This window comes from Triturus cristatus, chromosome 3_2 (assembly GCF_964204655.1).
Source record: "Triturus cristatus chromosome 3_2, aTriCri1.1, whole genome shotgun sequence".
Taxonomy (NCBI): Eukaryota; Metazoa; Chordata; class Amphibia; order Caudata; family Salamandridae; genus Triturus; species Triturus cristatus.
The window spans coordinates 814,288,795-814,298,706 of NC_140584.1; positions in this window are offsets into that span (position 1 = coordinate 814,288,795).

Sequence of the window (9,912 nt, forward strand, 5' to 3'; positions counted from 1 at the left end):
GCTGATGACATATGTGTCTTTATGAAAAAAAAATATTTGCAATATATGTATAGCTAAAATTTAATGGAAGAAGACATGGGCAAATAAGTGTCTAAATACAGTATTAGCATCAGCAGAGGATTGCGGTTGCGTGAGTTATAGTTGCCTGCACTAACTATAACGGGGGAATTTCAATGGTTTTTTATGATTAAAATTTCCGCTAACTATAACATGTGTGAAACCTATGGTTTTTTCAGTGAATTTGCAAGGTTTTTTAAATGCTAATTCCTAACTATAACGTGTGTGAAACCTATGGTTTTTTCAGTGAATTTGTACGTTTTTTTAAATGCTAAGTTACTTTACGCCATTCGTGGCGTGCGCGCCCAGTTAACGCAGTTCGTTCCGTGCGCGTACGGTGCGCTTCGCGCACCGTGCGCGCACAGTGAGCACGCGGTGCGCTTCGCGCACCGCGCGCCCACTTTACGCAGTTAGTGCCTTGCACGCACGGTGGTCACGCGGTGCGCTGCGCGCACCGTGTGCCCACGTTACGCGGGATGGGCCATGTACGCACGATGCGCTTCGCGCACCGCGCGCCCACTTTACGCAGTTAGTGCCTTGCACGCACGGTGGTCACGCGGTGCGCTGCACGCACCGTGTGCCCACGTTACGCGGGATGGGCCATGTACGCACGATGCGCTTTGCGCACCGTGCGCACATGGAGGACATATTATGCGCTTCGTTGTGAAAGGTAATCATTTATATTTTCATTTCGAATAGATATGCCGTGCACAAAAGGAGCCCTTAGGGCACCTTTTGCACACGGGGTGGGGATAGTGTGGATAGTTTTTTTTTTATTATTAATTTTTACCGTACGCGTACGGTAAGCGTAATCGGCGATTTTTCGAAAAAAAATAAAATTGAATTTTTGGCCTTGAGGGTTCTTTGGGGACACCATCATCAATGCTAGGTGGTTAGGAACTGAATACATTGCCCATTTATATGTTTTTTGCCTTTGTTTTTGCTGCCTCACTCAGAGTGCGAGAGAGAAAATGGCGGCCGCCGCTTCCTGGTTTCGACCGATTCGAATGTTTACTTAGATCTAACAGCCAATCAGAATCGCGCTCGCGCACGTCACCGTACGCGTACGGTAAGCTTACCGTAAGCGCACGGTAAGCGCACCGTAAGCTGCCACAGATATATATATTGATTTAAATGCTATTTTCTCAGGATCTACTGAACAGATTTACACCAAACCTACAAAAGGCACTTCCTTGACCTGAGGACTACCTCTCTGCCAAATTTCAAGTAACTCTGTGTCTAAAGGTCCTATGGAAAAATGCATGGGAAAAACGTGTTTTGGGACCCCCCTTTTTTCTCAGCCCCCGCTTGACGAATCCCCCCGAGACTTTCAGGGTAGGAGCGGGGCGTGGCGCCCCACCTATTTTGAAAATTTCGCGAGGATTCGTCGACCGGCGCCAAAGTTATTCCAAATAGAATGTTGCGGATTTCCTATGGAAACAGGGTCCTAACTATAACTATCTACTGGCGACCGCCAGTAGATAATATATATATATATATATATATATATATATATATATATATATATATGAAAAAAGGGTTGCCGCTCTGGGTGGTTACACTCGCCGGAGGTCAGGTCACAAGCAGGGCTGCTTCTACAAGACATCACCCCATTAACGCGCCGCCTACGCGTTTCGGGATACCTCCCTTCCTCTGGACGGCTTTCACGCTGAATGAAGGATGCCAGCAGTTTAAAAAGGAAACTCCCATCTTTATTTTCAAAGTGACACTGATATAGATCAGGTGAGTAGTAAGGCAAAGCATGATGGGATTTGAAGTCCTTTAAATCTGAATATCCATGTGGACGCCGGCATTTAAAAAATAAAATTCTTCATGGGACAAACAATGTCTGTGGTGCTTCCCTGTAATACAACGGCCCCTCCAGCTCCGCATTGCTTAGGAAATCCATAGCTGCAGACCCACTCGGGTGATGTGGTGGTGCAAACCGTGGCCTGGACTTGGCCACAAATATATGAAAAAAGGGTTGCCGCTCCGGAGGGTTGCACTCGCCAAAGGTCAGGACCGCCAGTAGATAATATATATATATATATATATATATATATATATATATATTCACTGAAAAAACCATAGGTTTCACACATGTTATAGTTAGCTGGACATTTTACTGATAAAAAACCAATGAAATTCCCCCGTTATAGTTACTGTAGGCAACTATAACTCACGCGACCGCAATCCTCTGCTGATGCTAATACTGTATTTAGACACTTATTTGCCCATATCTTCTTCCATTAAATTTTAGCTATACATATATTACAAATATTTTTTTTTCATAAAGACACATATGTCATCAGCAGAGGATTACGGTCGCGTGAGTTATAGTTGCCTACAGTAACTATAACGGGGGAATTTCATTGGTTTTTTATCAGTAAAATGTCCAGCTAACTATAACATGTGTGAAACCTATGGTTTTTTCAGTGAATTAGCAAGGTTTTTTAAATGCTATTTCCTAACTATAACGTGTGTGAAACCTATGGTTTTTTCAGTGAATTTGTACGGTTTTTTAAATGCTAAGTTACTTTACGCCATTTGTGGCGTGCGCGCCCACTTAACGCAGTTCGTTCCGTGCACGGTTTTTATCAACTTTAATAAGCCCTGTACATTTGGTGGCCTTCGGCCACCAAAAGCACAGGGGGTGAGGTCAATGTGGATAGTGTTTTTTTTTATTTCGATTTTATAATTTCATGTTGCCAAAATTACGTTTTTTTTCTCTATTAATAAGCCCTGCACATTTGGTGGCCTGCGGCCACCAAAAGCACAGGGGGTGGGGTAAGTGTGGATAGTGTTTTTTTTATTTTTATTTTTTTACCGTAAGCGTACGGTAAGCTTACGGTAAGCGTACGGTAAGCGTACGGTAAGCGTACCCCGCGAAATTGCCGAAAAAAAAATAAAACCGTTTTTGCTCTTGGGGGATGTTTGGGGACTCCCTCAACATGACTATGTGGGAGGGAGTTGTCAAAACAGCCCCGTAACATGTTTTTGGCCATCATGTTTGATAAACAACACTCAGTGCGAGAGACAAAATGGCGGACGCCGCTTCCTGGTTTCGGCCGATTCGAATGTTTACTAAGATCTAAGAGCCAATCAGAATCGCGCTCGCGCACGCCACCGTAAGCTTACGGTAAGCGTACGGTAAGCGTACGGTAAGCGTACCGTAAGCGGGCTCAGATATATATATTGATTTAAAGGCTATTTTCTCAGAATCTACTGAACAGATTTACACCAAACCTACAAAAGGCACTTCCTTGACCTAGGGACTACCTCTCTGCCAAATTTCTAGTAATTCTGTTCAGCCGTTCGGGCTGTAGCTCGTTCTAAAGGTCCTATGGAAAAATGCATGGGAAAAACGCGTTTTGGGACCCCCCTTTTATCTCAGCCCCCGCTTGACGAATCCCCCCGAAACTTTCAGGGTAGGAGCGGAGCGTAGCGCCCCACCTATTTTGAGAAATTCGCGAGGATTCGTCGACCGGCGCCAAAGTTATTCAAAATAGAATGTTGAGGTTTTCCTATGGAAACGTGGTCCTAACTATAACTACCTACTGGCGACCGCCAGTAGGTAATATATATATATGTGTACATATATATATTTATATATATACAAACACATATACATACACACACGCACATAAACCCAAAACCTAGTTACAGGGGCTTTCTGCCAGCTCCATTTATCTATTGGTCCATTGAATCATTCACATTTTTCTTCCACCCACTACAGTATACTGCTTGAATGAATCGGTCTTCCCACTTCAGCCATTGGCTAGCTTCACTGTAAGTAATGGCATTCTATCTTTTCACAATGAGCACGTCCACAAACACAAAGTAGAACTCTTCAGTACCAGGGGCTATCATGTCAATGTGTGCTTCTTGCCAAATTTTTCCTGTCAAGCGCTCTTGTTTTTATAAAGACAATGACCCGGTAGTGCCCTCAAGTTTTGCAAAAGCCATGACAAAAAAAGAACTGACAAAGCCAAAAGGCTGGCAGCAAAAACCAGACTTCTGATTTTGCAAATGGTTGTTTAGTCACCTAGCTTGCTAATGGGACTCAATAATTCTGGTAACCGGTCCTAGTTTCTATTCCTGTCTGTCTCTGATAGGATTACGTTTGACCTGTTCTCCAACCCAAAATTGTCTCTGTGAGTGCCATGATAAATGAACAGTGGCTGAACTGGGCGCACTTTTTGTTTCTTTGTTCCATGAAGTATGCTGCTGTATTACGTATGTGCAAGTTGAATTCACACTTTCGGAGGAGTGGGGGGTTGGGTCTCTTAGCATCTTTGGAGAAGTTCTTTGGTACACAGTATCAAGAAGCTAAGGGCTTTTTTGCTTTTAGAAAGCAGCAAAATGGTATATCAACAGGAGACTGCTGCACAGGCCCTACCTTGAATAATGGAAGACAGCTATGAAGCAGAATCAGATACTAAAACAGAGGAAGAGGTGAATGGAGCAGAATCTGGGTGTGATTTGTCACTAGCCTGAGTTCCAGCCGATGACATGTCTTCCAGTGATTCGGAGGATAATGGTTATGGCAGTAATATTGTCCCTTCACAAGTACAATCTGTGCAGCAGAAAGACAGTAGCACAGTAGCCCAACCCAGATCACAGATAGAATGCCTTCTGGGCAGCCCCCCAATTAAGTCCTGTCCCAGATACCCCCTGGATGTAAAGTCAATACTAATTTCTTTTTTTCCCCTATTAACGGCATTCATCTTTCTGGGTGTTAACTTCCTTGAAGAAATTAAGCACTAAACAAATTTGCTTGTCCAACAGTTTGAGGGAACATGGAAGTACTCAATGGCCTCATTCGAGGACCCACCAGTGGCCACACCCACATCCCTGAGGATGCTGAAAATGTTTCCGGGCCTTACTCTCAACCTAGGGATAGTGCAGAAACCAAGCGTTCAGTCCTATTGGTCTACCCACACTGTTTGTTTGTCACCTAGCTTCACAGTGGTCATGAGCATAGATAGGTTATTGATAATGCAGTGTATGCTGGATTCCAATTATAATTCTGCAGCATTGCCCTATGACCATCCAGACCATGACAGGTTGTTCAGGATTCATCTGGTCATGGAACATTAAACTGCCAGGTTCCCAGTGATTTACACTCCTGGACAGAATATAGCAGATGTGTCTTTGATCCTGTATAAAGGGCAACTGTTTTTCAGGCAGTACATACCAAGCAAAACAGCTTGTTATGGCATCAAAATGTACATGCTGGGTGATAGCTCAACTAGTTATGTATATCACCTAAAAGTGTATACAGGAAAGGACTCCACTCTAACTCCTGCAGGTTATGAATCACTCCTTTATGAAGGTTGTAATCTTTAACTAGACAAGTTCTATACCGGAGTAGAGTTGTACAAAGCTGGCACTGTGGCATGCGGTACAGTACGAAGACACCACAAAGGATTTCTGCTGAAGTTCATTTGTAAGAAAGTCCAAAAAGGCCAGAGCACAATCCATGATGAGAACACTTCCCCAATCATGGTTCGGGGTCAGTTGGCAGAAGTGCATCAGCACAAATGTATACATGATTATAACTACATGGTCAAAGTGGATAAGAATGACAAGGAACTTCAGCCATAACGCAAGGCATAAAACTCGTACATGATATAAGTTGTTTACAAAACTGATCCAGTTGGCAACATTCAATGCATATGATGTTAGCCATTTTTCAGTTATGTTTATAGTATTATGATACCTGAAAATTCACTAATGAATTAATATAAATTTCGTTTAAAAACAGTTCCAATGTTAACTCAGGGACAACAGTGACTATATGAACTGTTTACTTGTTGTGACATTTCTATTCTATTTTGAGTAAAGTTGTTGGAGTCTGTCTTCTAAAAAACTAGAATGCACAGCAGCACTAAGCACCAATGCATATACTTCTTTTATGTCTATTGTCATGTAACAGGAACCGCTTGAAATAATGAAACAACTTCCTGGTTCATTGTAATGACTCACTGACGAAGACCGTGGTGTCGAAACGCGTCTGAGTCACCAATTACTAAATACTTCTCTAAAGAAAACTTGTGTGTGACTGTTTTTTCTCGCGCTTGGAAATTGCGCGAAAAATATGTTGTTTAATACATCAGCGGGTCCAGCACCCGCCTGCCTGCACCAACCTCGCTAGGTGGATGTAATCGGAAGAAACGCTGGAAACTACGTGCAAACCTTCTCTTTCCTGATTCCGGAAAAGACTATAGAAAATCATTTTCTTATTCAGAGCCAATTAACAGGATACGGAGTGAACCTGGTGGAAGCGGACACCGTTGCGGACGAACCCTGCCCCGGGTGAGTGCTGCTGTGGTTGCAAGCCTCTATCAGATCTCCGTAACAACATTGTCTCTTTACTCTTCTGAAACGGCAGAGGTGCTCCTGTCTCCAGCACACGCAGCTGCGTGTGTAGATGCATGGGAGAAGTTTTCTTCAACGAGGATATTAATCGTAGCTGAGGCGGCGACCGGGGGACGACTGGCGCTTTGACGGAGGCCGTTGTGTAGCGTGTTTGAAGATGTGTGAAGCGATACGCCAACGGCTTGATGTAGCCAAAACACTATTTCTTGAAATTGATGACACGCAAAACATTAATGCCACGAGGCAACCGGAGAAACGGTAGAGAATACGACTTTAAAACAAGATCTGCATAAACTGGAGAAACTCTGTAAAAAATAAATCAACCGCAGTTGGGAGGTAATCTTATTGGATAACTATAGTGAGGTGGGACGTGTCCCAAGAGGATTACGAATCTTGGTGACCCCCACCTATCAGAACCCCAATCCAAAGCTTCTGGAAGAATGGCCTGCCTTAATGGCAGGCACCTGTAAGCAAATGCTGGGTCTTCTTTCGAAATATGCGGCGATTGAATTGCAACAAATCGAAGAAGAATTGAAAGTTCTTCATGAAATGCTTTGCAAATCGCCAGCACAAGAAGAAATTAATTATTTTATTAAAGATTTGGAACCCACATTAACTAAATACGAAGATGGAATTAAAGCAAGAAAACGCTGGAAGTTTATCCGAGATAGGAACGATTATGCACAAGGTCGTATCCTCACTTTCAGCAGAAAATACGATGCCATACGTAAGGATTACAGGAAAATCGAAGCCATAAGGGCTCAGGAATCAGAAACTTCCGGATCCAGCTCAGCTGCACCCTCTGATGATGATGACAGAAACATCTCATCGGATTTAAACAGAGGACCTTTTACATCACTCCAGGAATACCGTTTTTTACAATTAAGTCTCAGTGCTTCCAAACAACCAACAAGGGGAAGAGGAAAAGGAGGAAGCAAAGAACAAGGCGAAAAGGAAGGAGCAGGCGAGGGGGCGAAGGCCAACGACAATTCAACGCCATATGGGAGAGGAATCAGGCCCTCCAAGAGAAACAAGTGATGGGTGAGCAATTAAATCTTTCTATTATAAATCTTTACTCCCATACTATCACCCCTGAAGAAAGATCGGTCCTAGAATTGGGTCTATCCTTCTGTCCAACTTCTAACTTTGACTTAGCTAAAACACGTATTGACCTCTTCCTCTTCTCACGCAAACTAAAATTGCTAAAATTACATACTTGCAAAACAACCAGAGACCAATCTAAAACTAAATTATCTACAAGTATTCCCGCTAACCTAGATGAGGTCTTATCTATGGGTGATATCGAGACATTGGCTATCATGAGAGAATTTCAATTGGATGTACGAGATTTGGAATCAGACCGGGACCTATTGATCAGTATGGACATGGAGGTTAATAGAAAATCCAGAAATGATTTTAAACCAAGATCAAAATTTAATCCCATCACATTGCACGATGGTATTAATACTTTTCTAGAGGCAGTGCTGTATGATTGAATGATTCTGTGGCAAAAAGAAAGAAACAATTTTGCCAAAAATGTATCGCAAGCGCAAAAAATAGGCTTGGAATCTTTGAAAAAAGCCACCAGCTTTGTGATAAAACCATCTGACAAAGGGGGTAATGTGGTCCATTGGGATATCAATAAATATAGAGCAGAGGCCAAGCGACAATTAGAACACTCGGGATGTTACCTGAGATCAAGCCAGGCTAGATACCACAAAACGATACAAAAATATCACGAAATGTTACATAATTGGCACGAGGAGGATATGCTCAGTAAAAATGAATATTTGTTCCTTCTAACACGCAAACCTGTTACACCGATCTTCTATATGCTTCCAAAGGTGCATAAACATCCAACTGATCCCCCTGGTAGGCCGATTATTTCAGCTATCCAAAGCCTCTTGGAAAATACTTCCATTTATCTGGATTATTTTCTATGCCCCTATGTTTTTAACCTTCCATCATATTGCAGAGACACCATGGACTTCTTGTCTAAAATACAGGAGATACCATGGAAAGACACTTACATATTGGCAACGATTGACGTCATTTCCTTATACACTTGTATAGAACATGATTTGGGTATACAAGCTTGTAAATACTTTCTGAGAGACAGACCAATTAATATGAATAATCATACCACTCTTTTGATGCATATGTTACAATTTTGTTTACATAACAATTGTTTCTTATTTTTAGGAGGACTGGTATGAACAGTACACAGGTGCTGCCATGGGAAATAGCTTCGCTCCGAGCTACGCCTGTTTATTCATGGGGTGGTGGGAGGCAGAACACCTATGGCACCAGAAAAATATACAATATACGAATAATTTGGTTATGTGGACCAGGTATATCGACGATATTTTTCTAATCTGGGACGGTCCACAAAATACCTTAGATGATTTCATTCAAGGTTTGTCGGTGAATAATTTAAACTTGAAATTCACCAGTAAGACGGACCAACATGAAATTGAATTTTTGGACGTCCTAGTAAAAGTAGAATCAGGAACATTACATACCAGCCGCTATAGGAAGCTTACTTCTACGAATAGCATTTTACATGCACAGAGTCATCATCCCACAAACCTCAAAAACAGTATCTCATATGGAGAACTGTTAAGAGCAAAACGAAACTGCAGCTCAGTTGCTTCCTATGAGAAGGAAGCTAAGAACATGAAAGGTCGTTTTAAAAACAGAGGAGATACATCTGAAATTATCAAGATAGCCTCAGATAAGGCAGATGGCAGAAACAGAAATAGTCTACTTATCCCAAAAGAAAAAGCAGATATTAATCATGAGGTAAGATTAATCACTACCTATAATCATGCTTCAAATGAGATACATCAGATCATACGCAAACATTGGCACATAGTCAAGAAAGATTTAATAATTGGCAAACTGGTTAGCCCATCACCACATGTCACATACAGGAAATGTCAGTCACTAAAGGACATATTAGTCCATAGTCATCTAGACATGAAAACAAAGGCGAAGGGGACATGGCTGCGGGAGTTACCAGGCTTTCACAAATGCGGGCGCTGTAAAGCGTGTAACAATAGCACAAATGTAAAAAAAATCCAACTACCTAACGGTAAAATGGGTAAGATTAACGTCTTTATCAATTGCAATACAGATTTTGTTGTGTATGTGTTAGTCTGTATCTGTGGCCTACGCTATGTGGGAAGTACGATCTTCCCAGTGAAGAAACGTATACTTGAGCACTTGCGTGCTATTAAGAACAAAGACTTGTCCTACGCCATTGCTAAACACTGTGATCTGATACATCCCAATATTCTTGACATCAGCTATAAAATTTCTTATTTTGGCATTGACAGGGTGCAAGCGTCAGCCAGAGGGGGAGATCAGGAACGTCATTTACGACGCCTGGAATCTGAATATATAATAAAGCTACAGAGCAAGACCCCAGTTGGGCTGAATCATGAGGAGGATCTCCACGTTAATTTAGGTTGA